The sequence below is a fragment of the Mercenaria mercenaria genome, chromosome 2 (genome assembly GCF_021730395.1).
Source record: "Mercenaria mercenaria strain notata chromosome 2, MADL_Memer_1, whole genome shotgun sequence".
In the NCBI taxonomy this organism is placed as follows: domain Eukaryota; kingdom Metazoa; phylum Mollusca; class Bivalvia; order Venerida; family Veneridae; genus Mercenaria; species Mercenaria mercenaria.
Window position 1 is genome coordinate 116,489,277 of NC_069362.1, and position 20,633 is coordinate 116,509,909.

The 20,633-nt window shown below is 32.7% G+C and overlaps 1 protein-coding gene across 1 annotated transcript in view; it reads left to right on the plus strand.

The window, feature by feature from the left end:
• The first annotated feature begins 1,714 nt into the window (after nucleotides 1-1,714).
• The window catches only part of LOC123565066 (RYamide receptor-like), a 96,197-nt gene continuing 77,278 nt past the window's right edge, over nucleotides 1,715-20,633 (plus strand). The window contains exon 1 of the mRNA XM_045359075.2: nucleotides 1,715-2,015. The gene's annotated coding sequence lies outside the window, so the exon portion shown is untranslated. The remainder of the gene's footprint in view (nucleotides 2,016-20,633) is intronic.

Consider the following 20,633-nt stretch of genomic DNA (forward strand, 5'->3'; position numbering starts at 1 on the left):
CGATGACGTCAATAAAATTTCAACAGCAAACGGAGGAATTACGTGATGTCACGTTGTAAAAATCTCATATGATTCAAGCGCGTTATTTTGGTAAAGATCAGTGGATGCATTTGACACTTTTATTAATGAACCAATAGTATTTTAGCGTGCGGCGACATAGCGTTACTGGTATTTTTATAATTAATGTGCTTTAAAAAAATGCCGGAAATAAATATTTTGCCATATTATCAGAATTGAAATTTTGTACATTTTGATATATCTTTAGTATTATACTCAGATGAATAAGCGCACCGTGGACGCAGTGACATTACTTTTGGATCAACCCTCGTATTATATAAACTTTTGTGCTATGTCTCAGTAACTATATTAGGTCACTACATGATAATATTCTCCTTGCAATCCTATAACTTATAGACAGTTTGATAGCATTTATTTTCCCTGGTACTATAGAGATAAAGAGAAACTTTGTCGTTTTCAATTTCTGTATTATCGGTCTCCATTATGCAACGTCTTATATTGCGCGATGACATTTGAAGATACTAGCAGAAATTACAAAAACTATTAATTGCACGTGATAGAACCCACCGCGTTTATATATTACTCTAATAAAATTGGGCAAAATGACTTTTGATTAAAGTATGAGTCTAAAATTTCTCTAGAGAAAACAAATATATACGTTTCATTGATGCCTTAATCAGTAAAATAATGCCAATGAGCTTATGCATGAATGACGCAAATTGATAAGAAATTATTGGAGGAGTTTAAAATAATCAAGTAGTCTGTTTTATTGGTGCCTGTTCTAATGACTCTCGCAGTAAAGTCAATCACATAGTCATCTGGGAATGATTTCAATATTTTCTTATTCTGCATTTACATATTACTGTAATGTGACTATTTTAACACTTAACTTCGAATTAAAGCAAGTAGAAGGAATGATGAATGAATTTTGCAAGATTGAATGCAGTAAATGTCAGTTTTCAGCAGACCTTTGGGAGCCTTAGGTTACGGGCTAATATTGAAACGCTTTGCATGTTTATGTCTCGTGACCAGAAATTAATCAGAGTGAGTAAGTCGTTATTAGATACTATTACATTTAATATATCAACATTTGGTCCGTACTGATAAAATGATATATCCATTCAAATGCGTTTTAGTTTATTTAAAAAATTTTCTACGGAATCTCGTCAGTTTTTTTCAACAACATTTGATTTACATAATATACACAATGCAGTAAATATTTATTGAAACAACGTGCATGTTAGTTGAATCTTGTTCTGAAGTGGAAAGTTAATTACCTGTATAGAGATAAGCGTCTTCTTTACTTTATCAAATCTATAGTTTTTATAGAATGATTGGAAGTGCAAAAGAATATTTTTTCCAACAACCTGATTTCGTTAAAAATCTTTTACACAGTTAGGGACTTCTGTGGAAGATTTGTTAGGGTCGCAAACTATGAAAGAATCTTTCCCCAGCGACGTATGTTCATTCTTTGCTGCGTGTCTAAACAGAAACAAGCAAAAATTATTTAGATAATATAAATGAAAAGGCTTTACCCGTTTCTGCAAGCATTAAAATTCGAAAGCAAATCTTTGTAAGTTAAACTGTTCAGTAAGGTTACGGTAAACGGTATTTTAGTTCTACATTTGTAAACATACATCAGCAAAGGATTTGCATAAGAGTTAACTCTGCTCGTGTTGTACACGTGTTTTTATTGCCCTGGGACAGCGCGGAGTAGAAACCTCACTAATTGTTTTCAATGTCTCCGCGATCACACTTGGTAAAATCCTTTCCAAGCTCAGACCTATATAAAATCATCTGCTTTATCAACTTTCATTCAATCTTGTTCAGACAGTGGCTTGTAATTATTTGTTTAGTGAATGGAATTGAAATTCTAACTATATTGGTATATTGGTAAGACTTTTGTATGCAGCTCTGCGATTCGAGCATGCTCTCTTATCTTTCATTTAAAAGAAATTATGAAATTGGATTGTATAAAGTGGAGAAAATTCAAAATGGTAAGTTAATTGTATTTAATATTATTATGTTTAAAACGAAATGAAATATATTGTTATAATTTTTCAATTAAATTGAAAAATCATAACAATATATTTCATTTCGTTTTAGACATCTGAATCGTTAACGATTTTTTGTATTAATTTCTATTTCTTCTAATTTTTGAAATATACAACAAAATACATGTAAACCATTTTATCATATCTGATTATTCTAAATTCAATCTGACATCTGTTGCTAAAACGTTAATTGAATAGAACTATAGGTGCCTTATATCATATCAGACAACATATTTAACTGTAGCATATAAAATAAATGTGAGATAAAGGAGTAGAGAAAGATCTATATTTGTACAGAATACAATAATAATATAATTAAATACTTAGGCAAGAATCATAGTTTAAACAATTATGATTAATTGTAATAATATTTGATAGATTAAAAATATGTTCATATTCATTGTAAAAGTAAGTGATTGGGACTAACCAACAGATTTTAGGCGAAAAATAATTTATCTCAAAAATAAATTTTAAAAACGTACCCTGAAAGTGACTAGTGGAACAATTTTATTAACATAAGATTTTTACAAAGAACCAAATATATTGTGCAGAAGGTAGTAAACGGTTGCAACGTGTTTAAAATAATGCAGAAAACTGTGTCATGCCAAATTTGGTGGAAATTTATATGTTGAAAATTTTCACCCATTTGTCAAACTGTATAATAATTATATACGTGAACTGGAAATTGTTTCATTTCAAACTAGGCCAATTTGAGCTTGGAGAAGTTTTAATTTGTTCCCAAATATGCAGTTAAGTATTTCTTCATAATGTATCTCTGTGATGGTCAGTGGCTTAATGGTCAGTGGCTTCATAATGCCTCACTGTAACGGTCAGCGGCTTCATAATGACTCCCTGTAACGGTCAGCGGCTTCGTAATGACTCTCTGTGACGTTGAGTGGCTTCATAATGACTCTCTGTAACGGTCAGTGGCTTCATAATGACACACTCTAAAGGTCAGTAGCTTCATAATGACTCTCTGCAATGGTTAGTGACTTCATAATGACTCTCTTTGATGGTCAGTGGCTTCAATGGTCAGTGACTTCATAATGACTCTCTGTAATGGTGAGTAGCTTCATAATGACTCACTGTAATGGTCAGTAGCTTCATAATGACTCTCTGTAACGGTCAGTGGCTTCATAATGACTCTCTGTAACGGTCAGTGACTTCATTATGACTCTCTGTGATGGTCATTGACTTCATAATGACTCTCTGTAATGGTCAGTAGCTTCATAATGACTCTCTGTAAGGGTCAGTGGCTTCATAATGACTCACTGTAATGGTCATTGGCTTCATTATGACTCTCTGTAAGGGTCAGTGGCTTCATAATGACTCTCTGTAAGGGTCAGTGGCTTCATTATGACTCTCTGTGATGGTCATTGACTTCATAATGACTCTCTGTAATGGTCAGTGCTTCATAATGACTCTCTGTAAGGTCAGTGTTATAATGACTCTCTGTACGGTCAGGCTTCATATACTCTCTGTATGGTCATGCTTCATAATGACTTCTGTAATGTCGTGCTTCATATGATTCATACAGTCAGTGGCTTCATAATGACTCTCTGTAACGGTCAGTGGCTTCATTATGACTCTCTGTGATGGTCATTGGCTTCATAATGACTCTCTGTAATGGTCAGTTGCTTCATAATGACTATCTATAACAGTCAGTGGCTTCAATATGACTCTCTGTTACGGTCAGTGGCTTCATTATGACTCTCTGTGATAGTCATTGGCTTCATAATGACTCTCTGTAACGGTCAGTGGCTTCATTATGACTCTCTGTGATGGTCAGTGACTTTATAATGACTCTCTGTAACGGTCAAAGGCTTCATTATGACTCTCTGTAATGGTCAGTGACTTCATTATGACTCTCTGTAATGGTCAGTAGCTTCATAATGACTCACTGTAATGGTCAGTTGTTTCATAATGACTCTCTGTAACGGTCAATGGCTTCATAATGACTCTCTGTAACGGTCAGTGGCTTCATTATAACTCTCTGTAATGGTCAGTAGCTTCATAATGACTCACTGTAATGGTCACTGGCTTCATTATGACTCTCTGTAACGGTCAGTGGCTTCATAATGACTCTCTGTAACGGTCAGTGGCTTCATTATGACTCTCTGGGATGGTCATTGGCTTCATAATGACTCTCTGTAACGGCCAGTGGCTTCATAATGACACACTCTTACGGTCAGTGGCTTCATAATGACTCTCTATGATGGTCAGTGGCTTCATAATTACTCTCTTTAATGGTTAGTGACTTCATAATGACTCTCTTTGATGGTCAGTGGCTTCAGTGCTCAATGACTTCATAATGACTCTCTGTAACGGTCAGTGGCTTCATAATGACTCACTGTAATGGTCATTGGCTCCATAATGACTCTCTGTAAGGGTCAGTGGCTTCATAATGACTCTCTGTAACGGTCAGTGACTTCGTAATTACTCTCTGTGATGGTCATTGGCTTCATAATGACTCTCTGTAATGGTCTGTGGCTTCATAATGTATCTCTGTACCAGTCAGTGAGGTAATGACTCTCTGTTACGGTCAGTGACTCAATGTAAAGCTCTGTGGTCAGTGGATTCATAATTATTCTCTGTAATGGTCAGTGACTTCTTAAGGATTTTCCATAATGGCTCTTTCTGATAGCCAATGGCTTAATAATGACTATCTGTTATGATCAGTTGCTTCATAACAATTCTCTTACCATTAGCATTTTCTGTTTGTTTACCTAAAACGCTAATCATGCTACATTATGACTTTCTGCAATGGTCAGTGGCTTCGTAATGTATTTCTGTAACGGTCAATGGCTTAATAATGTCTCCTTGTTATGATCAGTGGCTTCATAACGATTTTCTAACCATTCGTATTGCTCGGATTGTTTACCTTAAGCGCTATTCTCGTGGTAATATGTTACTTGATGCATTGTAATCGCCAAAGAATTACAAACATAAATAAAGGTTATTTGATTAGATAAAATTATTCAGATCTGCAATCTAATCAACAATAAGATAATATAATGATAGTAAGGTTATTTTATCAGATAAAATTTTTCTGCAATTTAATCAACAATAAGATAATATAATGATAGTAAGGTATTGCGTCTTTCGAATATTTCATGATATATACTTTTTGAGAATTAAGTGCTACATGATTTTTATGATTAAACGATTTTTTTACTTCAAAACATACGTCAGATATATCATGATTACTGGACAAAAAACGTAAACAAACAAAACTCCTACTGTTTATATGTGTGATTTTACTTAGGGACGCTGTTAAGCATGTTAAATAGCCCTTTATTTATTTTACAATTTTTGAAAATATTTATTGTCCAAAAGTACCAGAAGTATAACAGTACTGAGTCCAAGTACGGGGACACTTTTTTACAGCCACCACACAGCCCTTAAAGGCGTACCTTATTACAGCTTAAAAAATATGTTTATTTGATTACGTGCACCTATAAACATGCAGTTTGGCTCATTTATTAGTAGCCTAGTTACTCTTTTCGTACCGAAATACTGGCTAGTATTCGATATTGTTCTATTTGTACTTTATGATATCAAAACTTAAAAATCACTAATGACAAAGATTAATATATATTTATGGGGAAAATTGTTTCTATTTTATTTTCATCACTAAACTGAATATTTAGCTGACATTGCATCTTGTGGTGGCATTTTTGCTAGAAAACGAATTTAGGATTTCAGTGCCACCGATTAATAAAATTCTGGAGAATTACCTCAATGTCTGTAATCTCCTCCGTCTTCCAGTAAGATAAATGGATGCCAAAACAAAACACGTGGTTTTGAAATCTTGTTTTTAAAAGATTTTCACATAAAGATTTGTATGTGAATCTATCTGTGAAGTAATTTCAGAAAAGTGTATCTGTCTTTGAAGAAATTATTTAATATTATAACATTTGTTCTTTGATAATATGGAAAAAGGTGTTAACACTATATAGTTCATTAAATATTTGTTATACATTGGACCTTTTGGTCTTGCTGTTAACTTGATTAAACGATTGACTGTCATTCTTATAGTTAATACAATCTATAAGAATGTCACTACATCACTCCCCGTAGCATCGGCTTAAGCGGTACTTAGTTATACTTACAGATTAAATACACTCAATGATCCCAAATGACCGGAAATATAAAAACAACAGAATATCCTAGAACGTGTTACCCTGTTTTACGCCATCACACCGCACTTAAGGGCTGTTATGAAGATGGTTAATAAAATGTAAGAAAAACCTTTAAACTTTGGAGAACATGACACAGTCATACAATGTATACACCATTCCTGTGTAAGCAAAAGGTTTAATCTTTAAAATATGTTTTTCTTTCATCATCATCATCTCCTCATTCTAGAAGAGTGTACTCACGATTTGATTGAAATACTGTACATGCGCAGCCGCAAGAGACAACTATTTACATATAAAAACATTCTAGAAGAGTGTGCTCGCGATTTGATTACTGTACATGGGCAGCGCAAGGGGCAACTATTTACATATAAAGACTAAAAGTCTCTTTATACATATTCGAGAATCTTTGCAGTCATTGTGAATGGTCAAACCCGATAGAAGTCAAAATATGTTTTATGTCATTATATTTACATTCGCCCTATTCTTTTCCATTGAAAATTATGACGTTCATTTCGTATGAACAGCAAAAGGAAAGGCGCGAAAGTTATGTCATCGCTGCTTAGTGATAACCGATCGCTGTTTTGACGATGTCCGCGTATAGTCAGGGAGAACGTTCCTTAGATGACGTCGCAGTTGTTCCGACTGGTGAACAGAATAGCCGGGAAGCTGATTTTTATGTTAAATGCCGCAAAATATATGCAATTTACAACATTATCTTGTTTACAAATGGAAAGGAAATATTATCTTAATATGAGAAATGAAACTTTTTTTTTCGGTGTTCATGCGAAATGAACGACAGAATAGGATCGGCAAAGCGCGATTCATAGATTTGCCGATCCTATTCTGTCGTTCATTTCGCATGAACACCGAAAAAAATCATTTCATTTTTTAAATATTCGAAATTCTATTCCATTATATCATTGACTGTTGTTTAGTGTATATGTTTAATGACTATATTCTACATATTTTCAATATTTTCTTCTTTACTATATATCAACTAGGAGTAAAAACGTTGGTAGGACGAAACCTTTTATCGGCAACTTGTAGCTTCTTCAATTATTATTGTCTGTGAAGCCAGTTCCTAGAATACATAAAGGACACTCTCAATACTTTGTACGCTGAAAGTCACTTGGAGACATTGATGGAACAAATACTGTTTCCCTAACCATTGTATGCAGCATCACCCAATAACTTTAACAAAACCAAATCTTGATATCGGCCTTTGATACATAGGAAAACTAAAGAAATTCGTCTCTTGTGGACAAATATAACTAGAAATAATTTCCCAGCGGATCACTTTGGAATAAATGGTCTCAAATATACAAGATATCTTTATGAACTGACAATTCTTTGATACACATTTGATTTGAAAGTTCTTGAACTATTCGTACCGCACTGCTTTTAAATTCATTTCTAACGTCTTTGCACCAGGAACTATTTGCTTAAATAATATGATATTTGAAATACAAAGGTAAGTCATTATTCGTTGATGGCAATCTGTTGTGCTGTTTCACTAATCATAGCTCCTTTATTACATAAATAAAGAAAATACTCATAAATTCCTCAGAGATAAACATAATAAAATGGTTAATAAACTGTATATGTCAAATTTCTTTGATTATATCTGGCACCATGGCTCTACCTGATAAATGGTTTGTACGCACGGGTTTAAATTTTAAAGATAAACTGACTTTACTGTCATCATTATATAAAGCTGCATCGTCAAGAATAGTTTGTGCAAGTACAGATAATATTAAAGATATGCTTGATTGTAATTCAAGGCTTCAATACAGGTATTTGTACGCTTTCAGTTTTAACCTTTGTTAAATGTGTGTCTGTTTCGCAGTAAGAAATGTATCGAGCAATAAATATATATATATTGATTTTACTCATCATATTATCAATGTAATCAAATCTGTTTGAATATTCTTACATATGGGCAATCTGATATTGAAAAATACGACCTTTTTATACAGATAATATTGTAATCACGCATAATGCAATTTACCTGAATCGACCTTCTGAATCATTTACTGACTATATGCTTCGAAACAAATGGTTCAGAAACAAGTCCGACATGCCGCGATCTACATATTATTACCGTATCAGTAAGTAAGGTTCGAAAATAAGCCAACAGGTGAAGATAAATGCTCGTGTCCATTTGTACCCTACTTTCGAGTAGAGAACGTACATTAAACAGTTCTCACCAAAATATGAACATTAAAACACGAAAACTATCTTTACATTTTCAACTGTAACACTACCTTTAATACCGTTATACAGTAGCAGGCACCATCAAACTCATATAAATGTAAACGCCTTCAATATCAAATTTTAAAATGTTCATATGTTGTATGTGTTTAACCAGTTCTGAATACCACTTCCATCCCCTCCCGCCCCGCACCCCACCCCACCCCCCTGCAAACCAGAACCCTAAAATTAGAAATTAGAGGGAAAGATAATGTTGATAGGGCCTAAGTAAGTAAGTGATAACAGTCAGCTAACGATATGCCTAGTAGACTGACACATCTAAAGTTGCGATAAAATGAAAAAGAATACAAAAAAGAACATGATTGAGAGATGATCCTATAATTGTGAGAACTTCACTATACCATAAGTACGAAAGAAGACGCTGTAACAAAGTTTCATATCTGAACTTTACACCTTTGACCTCCTTAATGTCTTTAATGTTAAGTCCGTCCGAAAAATAATAGCAGTATTTGAGTCAGGAAAAAGTAAGGGTAAAACATGCGCGGAGTTTAATTTCAAAGTACGCATTTCATAGACAAAGATAATAAATTTATGATTTGATAAATATTATCTCTTTTGCGAATAATTGTATTTTGATCTTTTTTGAATTGGTTATTCCCTAAGCATAGATTTATCTATCATATTCAATTTATGTGTCTTTTCTTGCGTATCATCGTTGTACTAGAATTATTCATACCATACTTCCAGTAATAATAAGGTAGGGATTGCAAACATGTGCCTGTCGATACTATTTTTGAAAATATGTGGATGTATTGCCTAACCCTAAATATATAGGTAACAAGGAAAAATATTGGTTGACGTCTTAATGTTTAAATCTCTATAAGCAGTATCTTATCCAATGCTTGATGCAGCAATTTCCTATGTATCATTTATTGACTAGTAAAGTGTATCAACTTGCGCAAATATACACCATCAGTTGTTTAATACATTTTATTTATATGGGGACTACATATATTTTAAGCGTGTACTTGTTATTATGACGATTAATGTGTAAGCATTGTCTAGACAAGATGTTTTGTTAATTGCTTGAACAGTCCGGGAATGCATAAAACTTCACTGTCAGTATTGAAGAAAAGAAATAATACAACTGTAATTGATAATTATTTACGTCATTATAATGTTTGCTATTTAAGGAAATATAGATGTTTATGGTTATAATGAGTGCCACAATTAAAACCCTCTGCTGAATAGGCTGATCCTTATTTCAACTGTTATAAATAATGCATTTCATTTCTGTCTGAACATTTTCAACTATTAATCATAGATTTTAAATTGATAGCTGGGAATAATTGGAAGTACATGACCATTAAATAAGCTTCCTTTCTTAATTAACTCCCCTTCTCTCACAGATGATATCCACGAGCGGACATGGCTATCTTTCGTATTGTATTCATGTAACTATTAAGTCAGCATCAAATACGGACTAATAGATAATAGGATAAATGACACCGTGGTTTAGTAAATTTGCAAATGCATAAAAGAAATACGTTGACACTGTATATTTGTGGTACTATTAGAAATATATATATAGAATGCGTTTGTTACTAAAATACATATTTAGGGTGAGTAACAGTTAGTTTTCCTTCGCATGGATTTGATAGATTGAAATTTACATAACGTGAAGAAATTCCGCCAACTGTTCTAATATCTATAAAGAACTGAATTTTATTCAAATATATATATATATATAACTTCTGTAAGTTAATAATTATATGTTTACAGTGCAGATATTTGCTTAAATGAACTGGTCATTGAAACCAAATATGAATTCAATGTTCTTTTACTATGGTTTTGATATTTTAAACAGAATATACCGTTACTCAAAACGAAACATTTGACTTATTGGATATTACTTTACTCGGAGCGTTTACTTTGGCAGTTTTAAAGTGTGCTGTTCTTTTTATGCGCTGAACTTCCCTGCAAAATGAAATCTATCATTGTCATGCACAAAAACATATACACACTTGTACGAAATCATACAGCATTGATCTGGTTAACTTGTTGCCTGATGTAATTGAAGTACTCATGAAAAGCGAGCTCAAAAAAAAAAACAAAAAAAACAAGCCCTATCTATTGTATAGGATATTACCGTATTTTGTATAACGAAATAAGTTGACTAATCTTTGATTATAGATAAAAGAAGACTTTTAAGTTTTTTGTTTTTAAATTATATTATATGACTTTTATTTCCATTTAATGGTATGCAAGTTAAAACAGTTCAAGTGCTCCATGTACATGACAGGTGCTTTCGAAGCGGATAAAAAAGCTCGCTAATTATTTATTTTTCCAGGAAATGGATGAAGAACTCATCATCATATTTTGTCACACAATTTGTCTTTTGCTTGATTATTAGGTGAAAGGATATAATAATACTTGAACATATAGATAAATTTGGAATGCAACTGTGTGTTTACACAATGCTGCATAATCATTCTTTCGTAACGGATGTTTAAAAGTTTGAGAAACGCGTATTGTACATGAATTTCAAAATAGTTGTTAGTGAAGTGTATGAATCTTTTTGTTTTGTATTTCTTTTTGCAAAGTAAGTATCAACCAATGACAACCGCCTAAATTGTATTTGATGTTTTGTTTGTAACTATTGGGGGTTTTGTTTCTACTATAATTCTAGTATTTAATTGAAACAGAATTAGAAAAGTACTGGTTCTTTATATATGTTTGTAAATTCATTTTAATAAATCAATAATATCAAAGGTGTGGTCAAAGCCAGGAGAGTTAATGAAATGAATGACAACAGCACAACTAAGAACGTACTAGAAGTGATGAATGCGAAAAGCCATGTAGTAAAGATGCTAATGTATGTATGTGTTCACTATTTTAGTTACGAACATTTTTGTCATGCTACCTTCAAGACAATGGAATCAAAAGGTATTCAATAATGATAAATACTAAGGTCAACCCAAAGTTATATTTCCAAACATTAATGACTTGATGACTTGTTGGCATTTTCAAAATTTGTTGTAATGCATATAATGCATACATACTTTTCATGGCTGATTAGCATATTCAGTATGTCGGCATATTTGCTGTCAACCCAATCATCGGTTAATTATTACATATATGTTTCTTGGTCCGCCTGTCGACGTAATTTATCTTTGAAGGTAAACAAACAAGGCGTAATGTCATCACCCCGTGTAAGCAAATAATACGGCAGCGGTTGGATAAGGTAATCGACGGCTGACGGAAAACCGTTAGACATCGAGGTAGGTAATAAATTAAATACTTTAAAATATATAATGAATCCTAAGATGTGAAACTTAGAACCAGTTTTATAATACCAACCTGCGACCTCACTTTGGCGTCTTTATTTTTGTAATATTACCACGTTTGACATTATGTTCACAAAAGGAGAACATTTCCATATGAATCGATCATTACCCTACCCATGGTAGCTGTATTGGACTACCGTTTATGAAGTATGAACCCTATTTCGCGTACTTTCTGACAGCGGGGCATGTTAGTATGGATAAGACTACGGCAGTCTTTAAAATATTTGGATACGGTTATCAGCAAGGCTGGATAAGGTTATCAGTATCTAATTTCTGTACATTAAGTCCATTTTAAATTCCTTTTCGAAGTATTATAAGTTGTCAGTTGAATATAAATAAACAAATATACTTAGCTTTAATATAAATCGATGAAGTCCGCTAAGCACTAATGTTACTCACGGAGAATGAATAATATATTTATTGAATCTACACATATTAGTTAAATATTCCTTGGTTTTCCTACGTACACTAAAAAATTGCCCCGAACCTAAATTCTTTTTAATTCTTTCGAAGTTTCGATGAAAATATTTCGGTCAGATGTTTGTCCTTTCTGGTAAATAGCTTTGAGGTATGAGGTAGTTACTTTTTTCAGCACGTTTGACCATAGACTTGTTTACTGGATCTTTTTTTATAGGATAGCGGACGTGACGGGCGTGTTAACGTAGCCATATAGAGTTCTGCAACCATCAAACTGATAAAAAATGCACTTGAACTTTATGTAAAGTGAACCGCTGACGTACTTATCAATTCTTTTTAACATTTGCTTTCGTACTTATCAATGACAGCCGTAGTCTTATCCATACTAACATGCCCCACTCTCAGAAAGTACGCGATATAGGGTTCATACTTCATTAACGGTAGTGTAGGGTAAGGATTGATTCATATGGAACTGGTCTTCTTTTGTGAAAAGAACGCCACAATTTGTGCTCAGATTTAAAATATATCGACAAATTACGAGCAAACTGTCTAATTCCAGAGTCAAAATCTATTTAACTTTGTCAAACGTGGTAATATTACAAAAATAAAGACGCAAATGTGAGCTCACAGGTTTCTATCATAAGCTTTAAGATTGGTTCCAAATTTCACATCTTAGGATTCATTATATATATTAAAATATTTAATTTATTACCTACCTCGATGTCTAACGGTTTTCCGTCAACCGTCGATTACCTTATCCAACCGCTGTCGTATTGACCCTTTCCTTTCTAAGATACATATGTGTACTATTTCATATTGAAACTGTTTATGCATTATTATTGAAAATAAATTGAACTGAATGTATGTGCCCGTTTTAACCTGAACTTTGTCAAGTAACAGATTGCGGGGTTAGTCTCAGTGAGTGCATTTCCGTACACTACATGCAAATGTTATAAAATAATTACATAAGACGTCTAAGTTTTGAGACTTGTTCCAACATATATTAAATTGAAAAAGGATCTGAATAGAAAAATCTGAAAAGTCCTTGAAAACCTTCAAAAGAGTCGTAAATTGAAGACTAACAACGACATTCTGTTTCTGTGCTTCTACATGTTGTTTATTTGAACCATACTTTTAAAATTGTTCGTAAATTCATTTTAAGAAAGAGCTGCGGACAAATCGGCAAGTAAACTTAATTGCATTATGTATTGCCATCAGGTAATACATAAAATGGAAAAATATAATTAAGAGCAAAATCTAAACTTTTCTAAGTGAAGTACCACTCAAACGAATTTTATCTTATTACTCTTTGACGCCAAAAAAAAACAAAGAAAAATATCAAACATCAAACAGGGAATGCCACGCACCAAAAACGCAGCCTCCCCAAAACGAAACCCCCAGCACGCAGACGCGCGCACCACACACACATACACACGCACACGCACACACACCCAAAGCCAACACATAAGGACAAAACGAACAACACACACGCGCACAAAGCCAACACACAAGACGAAACGAACAAACAAAGGAACACAGTGGGGCACCGCCTTGGAACGGTCAGTGGCAAAAACACCACTGGGGAACTTAAACCGGTTTATGGTGCACCTAACCTCACTCTTACCTCCCACCATGTTCCAAAGACATGGGACAGTGTAAATAAAAGTAATCCCCTCCAGATGAATCTCTTACACACGTAATGGAAACAAAAAGGCATGGCATGTAAAACACAAAAATGCTCGTGTATAAATATATAAGAACCTTAAGAACCAAAAAACGTATGTACTCAATGCCTTTTCAGAAGACAGAGCAACAAGAGAAACACCATTAAGGGCCCGACGAAACAGGCCAGAAGACAAATATCAAAACAGTTCAGTCCTGGTAGGATTTAAAAACTTCTCATCATAGAGTCCTCCCCCTCATGTCAGACGCAATCAAAGAGGGAAGCGTAGTGTCCAACTGTAAACGGGTTGAACACTAAACATGCGGTATGTCTCAAAACAGTTGGGTCGTAACCTCTTTTAATAAAACGTTTGATAATCTTTCCAAATACATTTGGAAAATTACCGTGACCCAAGATCTTACGACTTCGGTCACATCGCAAAATATGACAAAATTTATAAAACTATACAATTGTGTCGAACACATAGCTTTTTGTGTACGCTTATGTTTGCACTTAGAAACCGCTGTTAATAGCGTTTTTCTTTTGTTAACATTCACTACAAAAAAAGACAAAAATATTATACATTGAAAACATCAGTTCTAAATTGAGAATAGTGTTATAATAAACAATGTTACCTACCTTTATTTTTACCATCAACTTCTATTGTAATTACATGCAATTGTGATTTCGGCAGTTAAATGATATTTGGAAAGGCAGTGTGTACGTTTTAACCTAATTATTGTTATGTAAATTTTATTTGCTGTTATATCTGTTTGCTCTTGTATTTCAGATATATACACAAACAGAGGCTACGATAAAACGTGTGTGTGTTAAAACAAAATCAAAACGTTTCCCTGTTTACAAACGCAGTTAATGTAAATTGATAGATTGTATACTGAAATTAGATTTTTCAATTATGTTTTCTCATTTAACTTACCATTTTGTTAATTTGTGCTTTGTTTTTGTTGGGTTTTATGTCGCACCGACACAATTATAGGTCATTTGGCGACTTCCCAGCTTTGATGGTAGAGGAAGATCCTAGGTGGTTCTCCATGCATTTTTTCATCACGGGAAGACATCTGGGTAGAACCACCGACTTTCCGTAAGCCTAATGGATGGCTTCCTCACGGCCACGGGCCCCTCCGTTCTTGTTCTTAAGAAAGTTAAATTGCTTAAAAGACTTAATAAAGAATTTGATTACCTCATCAGTAAAATAATTGACCTTCTAAATCAATCTTCTAAACGTGGATGTGTATTTGATTAGATAAATGGCTGTCAGGTAAAACAAAAAGATTCAAATAAATTTTCTGAGAAGATGTTTATTTTCAAATAAATGTCAAAATGTTCACCAGACTGAAAAATACTTTCAGGAAATGGAGTGAATGAAATGTTTTTAACTGCGGATATTGATCAAATTTATCTGGTACAGTTTAAAGTTAGAAATACAGGATAAACGGAACAACAATAATTTATATATACTATACGGAATATTTACATACTAGTTATCATTATTATTGAAGCTCCTTTCATTCTGATGTCCCTGTATACTAGAAAAATCAAGCATTCGATCTCTTAACTTAATTATGATAACTAGCTTATTATTTCTGTAATTTCTTTGTGATACAAGCACTAGAATTGATCTACTTAAAGACTAGGTGTGCTGAATACATTCGCCATTTCCAGTTCACTTAAAGAAACATTGCGCACGAGTGGCGTTATAGTAAATATGACAGTGGAAACGGCAGGTTTTCGGGGTGAATTGGAATGGCACTAGCTTTCTGTAACACCTCTGAGACAACTCTTACTCTGAATATGATATCGATTGTCATCGACAAGTTAACTGTTTGAATCAACCTGGGTCTGGAACTGATAGATTAACCTTTCATATTGCACACTCAGCATATGGTCTGTCTATTTTAATATTAACATTATGTTATTTGTCTGCCCTTAAGCTCTTTTGATTTTTGTGAGGATTGAGTGATTACTCTGGCATCCTAAATTACTAGAAAATTCTAAACCTATTGAAACGGAGCGTATTAACTAATGCCGCTTTGACAAATAACCAATGTTCTGTTACGAAAATGATGTCAAGCTCTAATTAAAGTTGGAGGATTAACGATTGCAACATATGACCGAGAAGTATCTTTTGATTTATCTTTATAATCTAGGATTTCTTGGATATTGGTATTAGAGAAATGAGCTACCAAACAAAACATGGACTGATTCTTCAGTTGAACACTTTCTAAGTGTTTTGGTAATCTGTCAATATAAAATGATTTTTCCAGATTAATTTCCATTATGTCTCATTTTAACTGAGACGAAAGTTGTATAATACTATGGCATGAAAGATCAAACCGAGTCTGCTATTATTCTGCTTGGTTGCATTCTTTGCTTCTAAAGGATCTTTTTATAGATTTTATGAAAACAAAATTATCAATATTGATAGAAATAATTTTGTGACTCCAAATTGGTATACAACAAAACTATATGAAAAATTTGCGATATTCATGCATTGAAAAATCTTCTTTTGTCATACACTGCTTTTTTCCTTTTCTTAAAACCTTAAGGCAGCAAAAAGTGTAAATCTTATAAGATCTCTCAGGAAAATTTATGTTGCATTTAAAAACATATAATTATTTTTTTGAAAAATATATACTTAATGTAAAATGCTTTAAAATGCAACATTTATAAAACGTCATTTTATATCACCTGTGTGTAGTGTTATACTGTTATTTTGTACAAATCTTGTTTTAAATTAATACAAATATTTATCATGATGATATCTGCTGGCTTTGTAAGTAGTATTTTGTGTCACTGAAGGTCATGTTAAAAAGTTTAAAAGAATTTCTATTTATTGCATGTTTTGCAAGCATATTTTCTCTTCCTATTTCTAAATTATTCAGCAGACGTGGTTTTCACCTAACATGTTTTATCCAACTATAAATAATTATCCCAGCTTCCATCGTTTTTTTTTCAACCAGCCCATAACTGTAATTTCTTCAGGTTTGATTCTTTACAAAACGGTTGTTCAGTACAGACCATGTCATCAATTTTTGGATTAATTATATTCTTAAAAACTTCCCAAGCAAGTGTGTTCAAAAAGCAAACTATCAAGTGTGTTCAGAAAATCAGGTAATTTCTCTGCGTGAGAGGCAAAAGAGATTAAAAGTCGTGACAAAAACAACAGGGAAATGAAGTGTTGATAATTCATGGGAATGTGATGAATGATACTTCATATGTCTTAATATATCAAATAAAACCTTAGCAACTTGTTTTGGAAAATAGTACTTCATGTATATTTAATACAATATAAATTTAGATACGTAATTTATTTCCTGCCTGCGTTGACATAGTGTTAACATACTAATTATAAATTGCGTCATCTTTTGGCCAGACTTAACCGTGTGGTGCACCATTAACAGGTTTTATTCACAGATGTTTTTTTTACTTAGCGTTCTAATACGATGCACTACTTTGTTCTTTTCTTGCTGGTTTTGTCCTCGTTGTTTAATGTTTTACTTTGTCAATGTGTTTTTCTTTATTTGTTTATTGTGCACATATGTTGCATTCCATGAACATGGTTTTCTCCTTGTATGATATAGGAATCTTACTTTTATAATCTGCGTAAGCAGGCGAATACCAAATAAATATTAGTAGTTGTAATAATTGTTTAAAATATAGGGATTGAAATTATCATGAATAGCGTTCCGCTGACGTCTGAAGTCTCTATAACTGTCCTGTGGAATGGGGCATGAGATAATTTACTACTGTCAATAAGTACGTTGTGTTTTTAATATGACCTCCTTTGTCCAAAATTTGCAGCAAAATTATTTAGACATTTGAGTACATTCTGTGAGATCCAATACATCCAACAGTGATTCGTTTAAAATATTGTCACTGACGAACTATTTGTTCTATCAAACACTGTGGGTCATTACAAGGATGAGTTATGTTCTTTGAGATAGACTCAGTTTGGTATTTTTAAAGAAAATCTGGTTAGTTTCTTTAGGCATCTTATATAATATGTTTCACATATTTACGTTATTTTGAATTTAATACTGTACAAGGAATTAAGCCAATCGCAAATTGATATGCAGGGACAAATGAGGTTGGTTTGGGACATGCTGCCTTATTAAAGTTTTCCACCTTGCGAAATTACAAATATGATCAATTAAAATTTTAAAAAACATGTACAGGCCTTTTTATTTCAGGCTGGCAGGTAGCTACGAAACTGTATAACATATACACATTTGTACGGCTAATCTGGCGCATATTAAAGCAGCAGTGTTTGTCCATGATAGTTCACACTTATTTTAAAATAAAGATAAACTGCATAAACCTATCTAGACCTAATACATGCTACAAGCAGTATTGTCTAAGATAAGTTATATAAAAGAGTGGATGGAAAGGCAAATGAAATACTGTTATTATTTTAGTGCATGGGGTTTCCTCCACCATCAAAGCTGAAAAGTCGCCATATGACCCGTAATTGTGGCGATGCGACGTTAAACTCAACAAAAAATGGTACGCGGTATTATTTTAGTTAAGGTATTTATTTTTCGTTGTTTGGTTAAAATATTGTTATCACAAACAATGTTGAAATCGACGAGTCAGTAACAACAGCCAAAGATTTATTTGATTGTAGCAGTTTATGTTCGGCTGGAAAAATAAAACTCTATCTCTACTATTTCAATCTGTTCTTTATAATAATCTATAACATTATAATTAATAATCTAATCTGTTTCAGTATACGTTAATAAAACAGTGGTCAAAAAGCAAACACGATGAATAAAAGACTTTGAAGTTACAACGTACTTGAATTGTAAATAAAATGCAAGCTAGATATAGAAGTTGAATTTGGTATAGGCTGACAGTGAGAATGTTATCATATGGTGATAATTTGATAATCTGTCATTAAACTACCTTTACTGCACATGTGTAGATGTAATTCCAATATTTTGACCTGTTTTTATGTAAATATTACAGCACATATGATACTGTCGTAGATATATTTTCATAATGTGAAGAATTTTTTCTAAAACTAAATAAATATCAAATGATATTAAGGTAAGGAAACAGAATGAATGAAAGGAATGGAACAAAGTCCTTTTAAAGGCCATTTCTAATGTTTATGGTATCTGTTTAGATATTTCCTCTTGACTGTTATAACTGTTGATGATTTCCCTGTTATAGAAATATGTTTCTTAATTCATATGTCCAGCACGTTAAACAAATACGGTAATGCCACTTGAAGAAATTGATATAGCAAATACTGTTTCCCCTTCCAAGTTACTTGAATGTGCGAAAACATCTCAAGCTTGTATCAACTTCGGACGAAATTGGGAAAGTAAAATAGTTCATCTCTCGTGGAAATAAACAGTGCCACATATAATATCCCAGTAGATCAATTTGGATTGAATGGGCGCAAATATATAGCTTTGCGGATTAACTATTCTTTGATAGTTATTTGCTTTGCTTTTATTATTACCATGATATTGAATTATTTCATAGAGAACTTTATCTGTAATTTTATGATTTTACTTTACATCATGAAGGTAAGTCTCAATTCTTTTTGTTATCAGCTAGTATATTTTCCACTACATGTAAAAGTAAAAGCTGTACATATTTAAGAACTGAATTTATTACTTTTTTCCCGCTGATGATTCTTTGACAAAAATAACCAAAGCCCCATTTTGGTTAATATCTATCTAAAAGCACAAAACTTACATTCGATTCTTACAAATGTATTTAAAGCGATTTGGTATATCCGTATATATCTGAAAAAGAATCATGAATATCAGACCATAGATCTTTACGACATCTAGATGGAGTAGCCAAAATACCTTCCCTTTAAATTGTGATTCGCCTTCCGATAAAAAAAAAAAACAGTTTCTAATTTAAGGTAAAATTTCATTCAACAAACAGTACACAGTCATGTCGAGTTAATTTGGATCTTTACAGTCGTGAAAAATACAGCAATTGCAAAACGCTCTTTATGCTGTATTTTGTTTAATTTTTGAAAACATGTTAGATCGTTAAATTTCTCAATTTATCGTTGCTAGTGTCACTCCGATTTTGTTTATACAATATGAACTTTTTTGTCTTTCTAAGTCAAGTAAATAATAAATATAGATAATTATTTTTTTCATGCAGGAACCGTTTGGAAAAGTCTCATGTTCATACTATACTTCCTACATTCCAAGCAAAGAGACTAAGAAAGTTAATTTGATAACTTTCGTTTTATTATTATGTCAAACTATTCATAAGAACTTGTTCGTGCTGTAGAATTAATGAATTAATGTAAATCATTTAATTTCGTGGACATGAAATGTCGCGTTTTTAATTCCAGAAACGGCTATTTTTTGAGGGTAGAAATAACTCATGGTTTTCAACTTAAGAAGATAAAATGATGAACAATTTTATTAGTTCGTCGGGATGTAATATGAACATGAAAATTAATGATTTCACAGCATTTTGATTGTAGTTATACAGTGATTAAGCCAACTGCGATATCTTCTGAAGCAAGGATTGAAAACGCGTGTCCCTTAGAAAAAGCAAAAATTGTTTGTTTTTAAGCTCAAAATCCTGAGACAAATTTATTGTGTATTTCATATTAATCACAAAATCAAGGTAAAATTCTACTAATTTTTCCGATGAAAAATTAAAAGGTATTGGTGGAATATTAACTTAAAGGTACTCTCAAAACATGAATAACATTTTAACGAGATCTCTTCAAGAAATAATATTCTTATACACTCTTGTGTTGTTTTACAATGTTTAT